General features: G+C 38.5%; 1 protein-coding gene across 1 annotated transcript in view; it reads right to left on the minus strand.

Moving 5' to 3' along the window:
* LOC137005317 (zinc finger protein 271-like) overlaps positions 1-14,150 on the minus strand; it is a 47,822-nt gene that overhangs the window by 14,536 nt on the left and 19,136 nt on the right. The window lies entirely within an intron of this gene.

Consider the following 14,150-nt stretch of genomic DNA (forward strand, 5'->3'; position numbering starts at 1 on the left):
AGGCCGTTCACATGTCATCAATGTGACAAAACATTTCGTGGGGAATCAGCCTTCAAGAGACACCTGAGAGTTCATACAAAGGAGAAGCCACATTCATGTTCTGTGTGTGGAAAGAGTTTTTCACTGCTGTATTATTTATATCAACATGAGAAAACACACACTGGTGTGAGAGAGTACATGTGCTTTGAGTGTGAGAAGACTTTTACTACAGTAAACCAATTAAAACTGCATCAGAGAATTCACACTGGAGAAAAACCATACAAGTGTTCACACTGTGTGGCAAGGGATTCAGTGATTCATTAAATCTGAAAACACATGAGAGGATCCACACTGGAGAAAAACCTTACAAATGTTCACACTGTGACAAGAGATTCAGTCTGTCATCAAATCTGAAACGGCATGAGAAGATCCACAGCAGAGAGAAGCGGCACACACACACGTGTGATCAGTCTGGAAAGAGTTTCTCTTTTAAAAATCAGCTGAAGATACACATGAAGCAGAAAAGCTGTGTAATTCAAACATACTACAGTTATGTCATGTAGTTTAAAGAGTTTTTCAGGCAAGAATATACTGGTTTAAAGCTCAAATTTGAGGTTTATTTTTAAAAGTAGTGCCTATTTGGAGTTTGGGCGCTCAGTGCTCATCTACCCCGCCGAGAACAGCCTAACATCGGCTAATCCTTCTGACATTTGCCACTGGTTCTGATGTTTCTGTAGTGGTTAAACATGAGATATAATTAATCTTTTGTAATTCTAACAGGTGATCTCTGGTCTCATGAATCTATAATTTGAACTAAAAGTGAAATCTCATAACTTTATATAGTTTTATATATTAGAGTTTACTGTTGTGGCCTATTTGAGCACTGACTTTGTATGTTTGATGAATCATTTTATTGTAGCTGCTTGTACTTTCATAATGGCTATTATTGACCATTAAAACTGACATTTAACAAAAAGAGTCAGTGTTGTGCTTTATATTTGTAGTGTTACAAGCTCTCATAGTCTATGGTTGGGAGACAGTAAACAAGGTTAAATTAAATTAGAAAGAGAAACAAAACCAAAAAACATGGAGGGTTGCCTTCAGTCCTCTGCCCCAGAAATGTGAATGAGCCACTTATTTATATAATATTTATTTTAATTATGCAGGGAAAATGGAAGCAAACTGTCTTCAGGAGAGGGGCTAGCCAAAACAACAAACAAAAGAATTACTAACTGTTAGAATGAAAACTAAATGACCTATGCAGGTAAAAGAAATAAACAACATAGGCTTCCCTCCACTCCTTGGCTAACCAAAAACAGGCATAAACATTACAAAAGAAAAAGTGGCACCCCCTCCCTACAGCTTCCTTTAACATAAAATTTATTTAATGTAAGAAAATACAATACCTTTTAGTTACCAAAACAACGTTAGAAACTAAAAAAGAAACCACTTCCTGGTAACGATAGGCCTCAGGGACAAGTTTGTACGCTAGTAACACTGCAGACTTGACCATGTCATAGTCAAGAGAGCTTTCTATAGGTAGAGATGAGCAAACTTCCTGGGCTTTTCCTGTAAGGCTACACTGGAGTAACAGAGCCCACAAATCTTTCGGCCAATTTAATTTATTAGCAACACATTTGAATGCAACAAAGTAAGAGTCGACTTCTGTTTCTCTGAATGGAGGCACAAGTCTTATATACTTACTGGCATCAAAACTATCACTAGAGGGTGCATGCGAAAAATCCTCAGTGTCTGTACAGAAATTAAGGGTGATGAGACTGACGTAGGTCTAGTACTGGGGTAGGCAAGTTCGGAGTAAATGCGTTAAATCAAACTCCAAAATAAATACCACTGCTACAAATACTTACAATACTTTCCTCCACACCTACAGTCGAAAACAGTCAAACAATCTTTAGAGAAAAGTACTTACCACCAGCAAATTAAATGGACGGACAAGCTCTCCCAGTCTAGGGTCAGGAGACAGTAACAGGGTTAAATTAATTTAGAAAGAGAAACAAAACCAAAGAATGTGCTTCTTACAGTCAGACTGATGGCTGGGCCCATAGTGATTATTTTTCTAAAGGCCCGCTTTTCCGGTTTGATAATGAGAGGCTCTTTTAGGCTTAAAAGAACCCTAAATTCCATCCTTTAATGTGGAAAATGAGAAATCTTCGGTCTTCGAGCCGCTGAAAAGTAAGCTGGGTCTATTTTATGTTTAAAAATGGCCAGAGGTCCAGTATGGCCGCTCGGGTGCCTCCTCCTTCTCGGAGCAAGTCGCAGAGACGGCAGGACTCGAAGAGGAAGAAGCAGGTTTTAAGGGAGGTGGTCAATCGCAGATGCCAGCACCATCTGTAATCGATTACCTTTCATTGTGAGGGTGACTTTACACCTGCCCTTGCCCCTTCTTCCTCCGCCTCTTGGGTTTTTGATTCGTTTAACATACTCTGGCACTTCTTAAACAGTCAGGCTAATGGCTGGGCCTTTGATGAATATTTTTCTAAGGGCCCGCCTTCTAGCTTGATAATAAAAGAATCTTTTTTAGGCTTCAAAGAACCCTAGATTCCATCCTTCCTTGTGAAAGAAAAGGAAAAGAGGAGTCTTCGGTCTTCAAGCCGCAGGAAGGTAAGCTGGGTCTATATTTATGTTTCTAAATATGTTGACCTTGTGTTCCTGTATAGTTTTTCCTGAGTATGTAGTCGGAAAAGGTAAGGGGTTTTTGGGCAAACTAAAGTTTGAGTTAGTACTCGTCAGTTCAGTTAATATTTATGTCTAGTGTCGGCCTTAATCGGCTGCCTGACATTGTTTGCTTGTTGATCTTCACTTTATTAACTCATATTCAGTGGAATTCAGAGGTGAAGCCCAGGCATTGCTATGCTTCGTGTGGCCCTGTAGGCCTACAGCTTACCGGCCCAGGCTAGGACTGGGTTTAGGTGTTTATTATTATAAATCACCCTTTGTATTACTATCCCTTGGTATGTTGTATAGTTCCTAGTTCTGGCCTCCTCTCAGAGTATTGTGGCGGAATGTGTGCTCCTCTTGTTTTAAGAGTAAAAGGTGTTTTTACTGAGTGCATGGCCTGTTGGGTGGTGTGGTCATGATTGCCACTAGCCGATGCAACGTGTTTGTGAGTTGTAGGCCTTCTGGGCCTCCTGTGTAACATGTTGGCATTCGTTTGTGTACTCCTCTCACTTTGAGAGTAACGTGTTTTACTGAGTACATTGCTGAGTGGCTGGCCTCTCAGGGTGAGTTTTATAGTAAACTTTACTGTGGTTTGGTTTTCTAAATTTTCTTCCTTGAGCCTGGTTTATGTTTATACTTTAGCTCTAGTTGAGCTAAGTAGCTACCTCATAAGTAGGTTGGTTCTATTTTGCTCCTAGAACTTTAGTGGCCACTAGACTAATGCCACATGTTTACAAGTAATAGGCCCTCGGGGCCTCCTTTGAGAGCATGTTGGTGTATGTAATAGTGTACTCCTCTCGCTGAGAGAGTTTTAGAGGTGTTTTACTGAGTACACTGCTGGTTGGCCAGGGCCCCAGGTGACTTATTGAACCTCTCTGTAGTTCATTTGTTTGTCCTCCCTGGAGCTTGAAACACTGCCACGAGCTGACACAATGTATCTGTCTGAAGTTGTAGGCCATTTTTTGGGCCTCCTTTAGATTATGATGGCGTATGTTGTACTCCTCTTGCTTTAAAGAGTAAAAGGTGCTTTTACTGAGTACACTGCTCATTGGATTGTATTAGGTGGACTGTTATGTGGACACTTTACAGTCTTATCTGCTGTTGCTGTTGTGTGGTTGTTTCTTGCTCCCAGCAAGATTGGTGTTCAAGGTGAGTGGCCTTGACAGGCCGCCCTTGGATTTTTCCCACTCCCACTTCTGGGGTTGTGACTTAAGCAGAATAACACGTATGAGTTTCTATTCCACATAGAACTATTTTCATGTTGTAGGCCCCTCTCTGGCCTCCATGATTATGTGCCTACAGTATGGTCTATCTGTTCGGTTGAGCTTTGTACTCCCCTGCTAGGGTTGTCTTGTATAGTGCTTAGCTCCCTAAGCTGATTTTAGGTTGAAGGCTTCCATGAGGCCCTCCATTGAGGATCAGCACCAGGCTGGTTTGTGCTCCCCTGTAGCAGGTTTCTCAGTGCACAGCCTCCTCAGTGCAAATAATCAAGCGCTGAGTAGATCCTAGGATTGAGCAGATTACACTCCCCTCAATAAGAGGGTTCATAGCATTCAGCTGAGTTCTGCTCTCCAGGATGCCCATCTCTACACGTGGGTTTGAGTTGCTTACTGCCTTTTTGCAGTCGCTCTTACTTGCTGTCTTCTCTGAAGAATGCGTTGTTGAGATTCTGTATTCAGACAGGGTTGGCCAATGCCAAGTTTGTCCCCCGTCAGACCAGGTTGGCCTCCCTGGTGGCATTGGAGTGACTACGTTCCCCCTTCTAGTGTTTCCTTTCGGTTCCAGGGCCACATTCCCTTAAAGGGAACTTCTTTCCTCTGAAGATTTGGTCCCAGAAGCCTTGGAGCAGCCTTGGTAGGCTTTCTACAGAAGGCCTCTTTGAGGTTTAGCTTGGGCTGTTGGCTGTAGGGAATGTTGTCACTGACAGCCTTTGTGTGACCCGAGGGTGAGTTGCTATCTGATGTTTCTTTCGAAACTGCTTGATGTCTAGCCATCTTATGGCATGTACTTTCCTTAAGCATGGCGGTGTGGGTATATCATTCCCCATAGCATTCTGAAATGCAGAGTTGAGTTCCCTTTCAAAAGGGAACATCTCAGGTTATGTATGTAACCATGGTTCCCTGAGAGCAGGGACTCTCAAGACTCTGCGTTGCCCAGACGATAAGATACTAACTGATTCTCTAGGCGCTCCTTATATACTTCTGGGTCACGCTATGATGATGTCATAGGCTGTCGCCGGCCAATAGAATTGGAGTGGTTTGATACTTGGCTTTCAGACATCGGTTCACGTGTGACATTCCCCATAGCGTTCTGTTCTCAGGGAACAATGGTTACATACGTAACCTGAGACGGTTTCCTACATTTTTTTAAATATAATTTAAAGTCGAGGAGAATTTCCAAAAGCCTGGACCAAATATTACACAGCATTCAAAAATTTGCTAGACCTGGCACCAATATAAAGGACTATAGAGTGATGCAGGTATGACATCACTTTGTAGGCCAAAACCCGGAAGCAAGTTAGCATTTTAGGACTTCCGGTTCCATTGCCCTAAAGTCAATGGGTTTTTTTAATGGGTTTTTGCTAAATCTCCTGAAATAAGGTCTGTTGTTCAAAAAGCCTCTAAATATTTTCACGTTTTGATCTATGACATAAAACACACCAGTTATAACCTGCTTGTGATTTTTTTTAAAACTTTATTGTGTCTTAAAAAGTGGCAGGGACTTTTGACGTCATCATGACAAACAAGACATTTGGACAGCATTTCTCATGAAAAAGTGGATAAGTATTCATACACAGCACAGATCATAATCAACAAGTATGTTTTTAAATAAAATTGTTTTTTAATAAAGTTTAAGGAAGCTTGGTGGTGGTGACGTTGATCCGCGACCATGGTGTGCTGTAGTCCGTTTATAGCCTACTGTTAGCTTTTTATATCTGATGACTTTATTTAGGTTTCACAATGTATGTTGTGTTAACTTGTAAAGATTATCTTGATAGATAAAACATGTAAGTGTCATAACCCTACATAGGGTTTCGATTGAGGGAACCCTAACTTACCTTCAATGCCGCTAACTTACCTACAAAGTGACGTTATACCTGCACCACTGCTCATGTTTGGAAGGTATTTTATCTTATATTAAAAAACAACAACATTCAAATGGCATTTTAGTATTATAAAGGGTTTACATTGTTTTGCTGATCATGTCTATTTTCAGGGCTCCTAGGAGTATTTAACAGCAGGTTTAAAGGATGAAAAAGAGTCTGAATCTTTGGGTAAAAAGGTAGTACAATTATATGTATTTTAACAAAAAAGCTCTGTTTCTGCTTCTGTAATAAAGTCAAAAATTAAATAGTTTCTAAACTTTTTAATTTAATTTTATGAATATACCTTTTAAAATATTAAAAGAACAGTATGTTTCTCATGATAATGTTGATAAGTTACCATGAGGTTACCATGAGCTTTATTTATCAGGAAACTTCAGGGATCAAGAGTGGCTCAAAAGTGAGATATATCAGCTATGTAAAGTTATTCAGTTTATTTTTAATTTGAGTTTGCGTTTGGAAAGAGTGCCAGAATTATGGAAAACATCTTGTGTGGTACCTGTACCCAAGATTACTACCCCTAAAGAACTAAATCATTATAGGCCTGTTGCATTAACATCTCACCTAATGAAAACATTGGAGAGGTTGGTCCTCGACCATCTCCAACCCCTGGTGTGTTCTACTGTGGATCCATTACAGTTTGCCTATAAACAGGGTATTGGAGTTGATGACGCAGTGACTTTTCTCGTGCATCGAGCACTCTCTCATTTGGAGAAAGCCGGAAATACAGTCAGGATTATTTTTTTCAATTTTTCAAGTGCTTTTAATACTATTAAGCCTTCAGTACTCAAGAACAAGATAGAGAGAGCTGGAGTGTTTCCTAGTTTAGTTAACTGGACTACCGACTACCTCACAAATAGACCCCAGTATGTGAGGTTGCAGGACTGTGTGTCTGATGTTGTGAGATGTAGCACAGGGGTTCCACAAGAAACGGTCTTAGCTCCATTTTTATTTACTTTATATACATCTGATTTTCGGTTTAATTCGGCTAGTTGTCATCTTCAGAAATTTTCAGATGACACTGCAGTTGTTGGGTGTATAACTGATAATAATGAAGATGAATATAGAGAATTGATTATGAACTTTGTTGATTGGTGTAAGCTAAATTGTCTTGAGCTTAATGCAAGTAAAACCAAATAAATTATAATAGATTTCTGAAAGAACACGCAGTCTGTACTTCCTATAAAAATATTGGGGGCGTGGATATTGAAATTGTGAAATCCTACAAATATCTGGGAGTTTACTTAAATAATAAATTGGATTGGTGTGACCACATTAATTACTTGTACAAAAAGGGCCAGAGTCGTGTTCACTTGTTGAGACAGTTGAGATCTTTTGGGGTTTGTCAAATCCTGTTAAGGACTTTTTATGATACTGTAGTAGCTTCTATTATTTTTTATGCTGTGGTTTGTTGGGGTGGGGGGATTTCTGGGAGAGACAAAAACAGACTTGACAAACTGATTAGGAAGTCAGGCTCAGTTATAGGGTGCTCTTTGTCCTCGGTTGATGAAATTGAGCAAGCAAGGATGGTTAGTAAATTGTCTTCCATCATGAAGTGTATATCTCACCCCCTCCATGACAGTGCAGGCTATGTGCAGTTCATTTAGTGACAGATTTATTTATCCACGTTGCTCTAGGGAGCGTTACAGAAGGTCTTTTCTCCCAACTGCTGTGAGATTATTTAATCAATTGTGATCATGACTTGAGTTTGATATGTCTGATATGGGTTTGTTAATAATGTATTTATTGTAGTATGTTGTGCTGCTGTGACAATTGAATTTCCCCTTTGGGGATTAATAAAGTAAATCAATCAATCATTCAATCAATCAAATAATACATTCAACTACATATATTCAAATAAGTAAATTAATAAACTGACTTGTGCATTATCTTGAGCCAGGCAAAAAGGTCCATGTGTGAATTCTCAAAGATTGAACCCTTCATAATCTCCTGTGAAAAGATGAAATACAACGTTAAAAATCATGACATTTGATAAATGCACAAAAGTTAGATAAAGCTTACTTTCTTAATGATCTATACAGATAGTGTCACACAACATTTACTCACTTATGACAAATCGGAGCAATATTTCACTGTAGACCAGGTAACTGAGGTTTTAATGACAGATACAACAGTTCCAGCTCTCTGATTCCTAACACTGTTGTCTGACACACATTCATAAAATGTCTAATATATTTTTGGCTATAGACTTGCTGCTAAAATGATACCAGGTTTAGAGGAGAATTATGCTTTCTGATATGTTGCATACAAACATGGATTTACAGTAATTAAATTACTATAATGTAATGAAAATGATTTGGTTATTTAGACTGAGGGAATTTTCTGTTGCTTGTGCATTAGGTAAGGTCCATATAGCAATCCAGTTACACAGGCTCCATCCCAACAGTGTTCAGTGGGGGTCCCACCAAATTTCACCCACAAGTCTTAAACCTATTCAACGAATCTGCTACTCAAACAATAATGTAATTAGGTTTTTTTGGCATTTGCACATTCCAGTTCAGAACCGCCACCAGGGGGGCAAACAGTTTAGTTTTATACCGACAATTGATATACTGATTTCTTGGTTTAGTGCAGTCCAATCAAGTCCTTCCTTTTAAAAAACCCCCTCTAATATCATGTTTTTATCTGTAAAAATATTCCTCTCTCACGGTGATCTCTCTGTGGGTTTTGTGATTGTTGTCATTTATGTAGGGAAAACACCCTAGGAAGTAAAATTAGCTCAAATGAAATATTTAGGGAATTATAAAGAGTTTTTTTAGATTACGACCGAGCAACTGATTCGTCCAGCGTCCATTTGCTCGAGCCGTAATAAGCTCTTGTAACGGATATAAATATCCAACAATCGTGAAAACACTGATTAGAGCAGGTAACTTGATCACAGTTTAAGACATTAAATCATAAAGCACATAATACAAGACACTTTCCTTTTAAAATCTACAAGAGATTTTATTTATTCTAACACAAACTAATCTAACACAAAGGCACGCACATACACACACACACATTCATACGCGTTGCAGTAAGAAGGAAATGGGAGAGAAAGAGTTTTGAAAGAGAGAGAGAGAGAGAGAGAGAGAGAGAGAGAGAGAGAGATCTGATTAACCGAATTCCTATCAATGCATTTCAAGGACCAGAACGAACCATGAATCATTCATTTATGCACCAGTTCAGTTTTGGTCTGGAGGTACTTGCTTGCGTTGACTTAAAGGTGAATTTCCCTCGTCGTGCAGAGAGGGGTTTCCCAAGTCGATGATTGGTCCAGATCAGGTCCGTGTGGAACAATGAAGGAAGTCTCTTTGTCGCTGGAGTTGAAGCGGCAAAAGTCGTTGGTTGAACTTTGCGGCGAAACGTAGGACACGAGACTTTCAGCGGTAAAGGAAAATTAAGTAAAGAAAAGAAAAGTGAGTGAAGGTTGGATGGCTTGAATGAGCGGCTGGTCTGTTCTTCTTGTTACTCCATTGTTCTTGGTACTCTGGTCATGGTTTCTCTTACCAGAACTAACCAACTCCAGTTCGTTTACTAACCAACTTCTCTCCCCTCACTATCTTGCAATATGATCATTTAAACTTAGTTGTTTGTCACACCTCTGAGGAGTCTTGGCCAATCAGACATTGTCCTGCTTCAAGAGGGCCTTCCTCTGCCCCCAATAAAACATAAGTGTCACATCCCGGTCTGTCTCTGCTTTAGCAGAGTGCCATTTTAACATAATTGCTATTAAATGGAATACAATACATTTTAAACAGATTTCATTCAAGTCAGGATATAGGAAAGGGAGAAAGAATCAAATTAAGTCCAAATAAGGCATACTTTCAGTCATTCAGTCAAGAGTTAACACATTTACATGAATTGTGAGTGTTTCTAAAGCCTAACTGTTTACAGGTAGTACTTGTGGACACATAATGCAAAATGTATGTAGTTAAAAGATGTTTGATAAGTCTGTTAAAATTGTTGGAACAATTTTGAAGCAGATTTATTTGTTCAACAGTCTCTTTGGCTCTCCTGTGAAGTAAGGAAACAAAAGGGTCTGGATTGTCTCTCTGTCTTCTTGGGTGACCCTTTGGTATGTCGCTTCTGCTATCAGGAAGCATGTGTCGTAAAAGTAATCAGCCTGGCTTTATCTGCAGACGGTCCGGAGCCGGAACCTCAATTCTGAATTAGAATTATGTTTTGAAAGAATCATCTAAAGGATTCATTTGTCTGGTTCGTCCACAGTTCTTACATTTATAATTAACATCTCAAACAAGCCTACTAATGAACTTATGTGACATCATTAATAGGAAGTGACATCATAGAAGTCTTCACCTTCTTTAATAATTATAACTAAATTATATTTTGAAGGTAGGCTTGTTTGAGATGCGCCTAACCTCGCCTGAAGTTCAGCCGAGAGTAGGCGGCTGCAGTGAGGAGAGGAGTGAAAAAAGTGCAGGACAGACGGACAGTTTTCTGTTCTCCTAGTGGATCATCAGAAACTATGAGATCAAAGGCGGATATCACGGGATTCACACTCTGTGTTGCTGATAAACTGGATTAAATTTAAGTTATGTTGCTTTTATATAAAAATAAACACAATGAACAAGACACCCAAAGTACTTGTTATTTATTTCCATTCAAAAGATGTGTGTATCACTCATTTTAAATTTAATTATAGACATGTTTTTATATATATTTTTTATAAATGACAACAATCACATAACCCATAGAGAGATCGCACTGTCAGAGAGTTTGAGAATATTTGCACATAAAACATAAAATTTTAAAATCGTAAAATCATGGTATTAGAGTTTTAAAATCAAACATTTTAAAAGAGATCAATACATCACGGTTGTTTAAACCAATAAGCTTTAAGCTGTGTCTTCAGCAAGTCGTTTCCCATCATGCTTTTGGTCAGCGCAGTCGGTGGAGAGCAACTGCAGAATCTGATGAGTCCGCCTCGCCCTCGCGAGAGGTTTTTGACGCACGTCGGCATGACATCAGAGCAAGGCAGCCCACCCTCGGACACAATTCTAACCGGCATGCATCTCGCGGTGATCGGTTCTGTGCAGAATTTACTCATCTCAATGCTGTTGGTAAGTGTAATTTTATCGTGGTAATTTTGTCTTTAATTTCAACTAAGTATTACAAAAATGTGTCAAAAAACTACACTCACCTGAAAAACAAACAATAGGAAATCTGATGAAACATTGAAAATTAATTTAATACAAACTTAAGAAAACACCACAGAAAACCGGATAATAGGAATTCCACAATTACCTGAAAAAAAAAAAAAAAAATAAGTATAATGCTCACCTGAGAAAATACATGAACAACAAATGATTTTTATTTTTTATTTTTTGAAACAATATTATATAGGTGCAGTTCCACAAATTACAGATGGGACACACTGCAGGACAATGACGGAAAGCTCATCCACTATTAGAACCTGTTAACACTGGTGTTCCACCCAGTTATGCTCCGTTCCATCCTGTTAGTTCCATCCTGTTCATCCTGTTAGTCATTTTATATAATAATTTGACAGCAACATTACATTTTTGGCATACTTTTGTCTTATTTTGTGAGGTGAGGAGGACTAACAGCATATATATGTTTTTGAACAAAAAATGTGTATTATTTACCACCCTATTGGCAAAAATGGCCACAAAAAAGGACCTATTCTTAATAATGAAGACATATTATATTCATCAATAATTGTTTTGTTATTTTTTTGAAAATAAAAAAATAATAAGATGGCATAAGTGACATATACTATCCAAGAAAAGCTCATTATTGTTTAACATTTACATTATTAACATGTTGTGATGACTATGCATATGTCCCTAACAGGGTGGAATATTTTCATGGCCAGTGTCTGGACAATCTACCTATAATTATTATTTTTTGAGTCGCCGAGCTTGACCAATATGTATCCTAATAGTTAAACGTCACTATTTTGGTAGAATGCAAAAAACATAAAAATCATGTACCTTTTTTTCCAACACTTATGAAGCCAAAATGTTACTGCATACCAGGAATGACCCATGAATGAACTCTGCTTAATGAACTCATACAACCTTTTTACCAAATTTGTTCGTATCATATTTAATACAAAGATGGTAAAACAGTCTATGCATTTCTGTGATTGTAGACAATGCAGCGTCTGAGCAGGACTTTTATTTTGGAGCGGCGGCATGATGTCATAAGACTGCGCCGCGGTCCTGCATCTGTTGTGATTCTTCTGAATAAAGGTTTGTTTTAAGAACTTGAGCTGTTTTAATCGACAGAAACAGTACAATGATTAATAGTTGTGTGTTTTGTTTTAAACAAGCGATGTGAGTTTATTTACTATTTAATGTAACATTGTGATTCTTTATCTAACTGTAATGAAGGATATTTGTGTGAGTAAAACTCATCCACTGATGAGAAACAGTAAACCTGCGTCTCATTTCTCTCTCTATAAATCATAAATCAGTTTATCATGAACACGAGTTCAGTCTCTGGAGAGTCATGATGGAGAAACTGAACTTTTCAACTGTGAGTCAATTGAGTCAAACACTTTGAACAATGATTCAGTGAATCACGACTCGTGCTGCTCAAACAGTGAACATGAACGAGAACAACAAACACTAACAAACTAACTAAACATGTTTTCATCAGTCATAAATGCCTAAATATGAAGTTTATTCATTTGCAGCGTTAGTTTTTAGAGATTTTGTCTAACAAGGTCATTTAAGACCATTAACTCTGTTAATTATTCTCCTAAAGATGGCGTTTAAAACAGAGAAGAGTGAAGATATAAAGATGGAGTTTATTAAAGATGAGACTGAAGACATGAAGATGGAGATTAAAAAAGGGGAGGAGAGTGAAGATATAAAGATGGTGTTTATTAAAGAGGAGGAGAGTGAAGACATAAAGATTGAGTTTATTAAAGAGGAGACTGAAGACATAAAGATTGATGAAACATTCAGAGTGAAACATGAAGAAACTGAGGAACAAACAGGTTGGTTTTACTCTTCACAGCTGAACTCAGTCATTTGATCCTTATAAAAATGTTCAGCTCTACAGATATAGAGAATATACAGTATAATCTTACAGAAAAGTGTCCTAATTCACTCTCAACTTCTTTAAGTTCACTTACTTGAGTTAGAGTTTGTAATTAAGCATTATTAACTCATTACAATAGTGAGTAAATGTAGTAATGTGTAACTATATCACTTTAAATTCAGTGTTTCCATTAAGGGTGCGTTCACACTTGTAGTTTGGTTCATTTGGTCTGGACCAAAGAAGAAAAAAAAACATTTAGTCCTGGTCCGATTAGCATTCAGATTAGCAATTTTATTTAGCAGTGGTGAGCGTCCAGCGTGCGACACGGTAAACAGATCAACATTGTAAACGAAATTCTACAAAACTTCAGTGAAAAAAAAAATAAATAAAATGATCATGCAACGCGATAAAATAGCTTCTATTCCCTGCAAACGATACCATTAAAAATGTTAACGTTCCACTTAATGGCAGAAACAAAATAAAAGGTAAGCAAGAATCCGTATTAATTTCAGTACGAGTAATAGAGGGCGATCCTGTCAAAATGGCGGCACCGCCCCGGCATGCAACGAGGCGTGAAGTCGGTTCGTATTCTCTATTGCCTATTTTGAGACGGAACTTACCGAACCGCCAAAACAATGCTGTTTTCTGAGGTAAATGCGCTCGCTGTGTGTGCGTTGCCTGCGTGTGATGGTATTTTGGCCAGCTGGGAACTCGTGAAGAGCTTATAAAATGTGTAAAGTAGTCAAAACAGCGGCGGGAATCCATCCGTCACACACACAAACTATCTGCTGCGCAGAGACGCGCATCTGATGCCTGTGATGGGCAAACTCGCAACTATGACAAGAAAAACCCACATGCGTGAGGATTCTGTCCTTTTTATGGTCTCGTCTTCCTGTTTTTGGTTCGTTTACATGTCTTTGGTCCGTGTTGCGTTCACATATCATTCGAACCGCACCAGAGTTCGTTTGGAAGCGGACCGAGACCCATCTTTTCAGCGGTCTCGGTCCGCTTGTTTGGTGCGGGCCAGGGTTCGGATAGCAGCGTTCACACATCTTCAAATGAACCTCACTAACTGAGCAATCGCACCAGGGTTCGTTTTAATAGAACCAAACGTGAACGCACACTAAATCTGATCCTGGACCACAAAACCGCGGGTACAAATATACAAATATACCCGCGCAAGTTGCAGAAAATATTAGTAAATTAGTAAGCAGCTACCTAATTCAGTAACTTGCTAACTAATAATTTTGATGCGATATAAGGTCAGTAAGAGATTCATTGTGCAGTGTAGCCAGCTTCATTGATTATTACAGGAGTTTACACAACATTGCAGAACTTGAAGTTTGAAAAT

Source organism: Chanodichthys erythropterus, chromosome 3 (assembly GCF_024489055.1).
Source record: "Chanodichthys erythropterus isolate Z2021 chromosome 3, ASM2448905v1, whole genome shotgun sequence".
NCBI lineage: Eukaryota > Metazoa > Chordata > Actinopteri > Cypriniformes > Xenocyprididae > Chanodichthys > Chanodichthys erythropterus.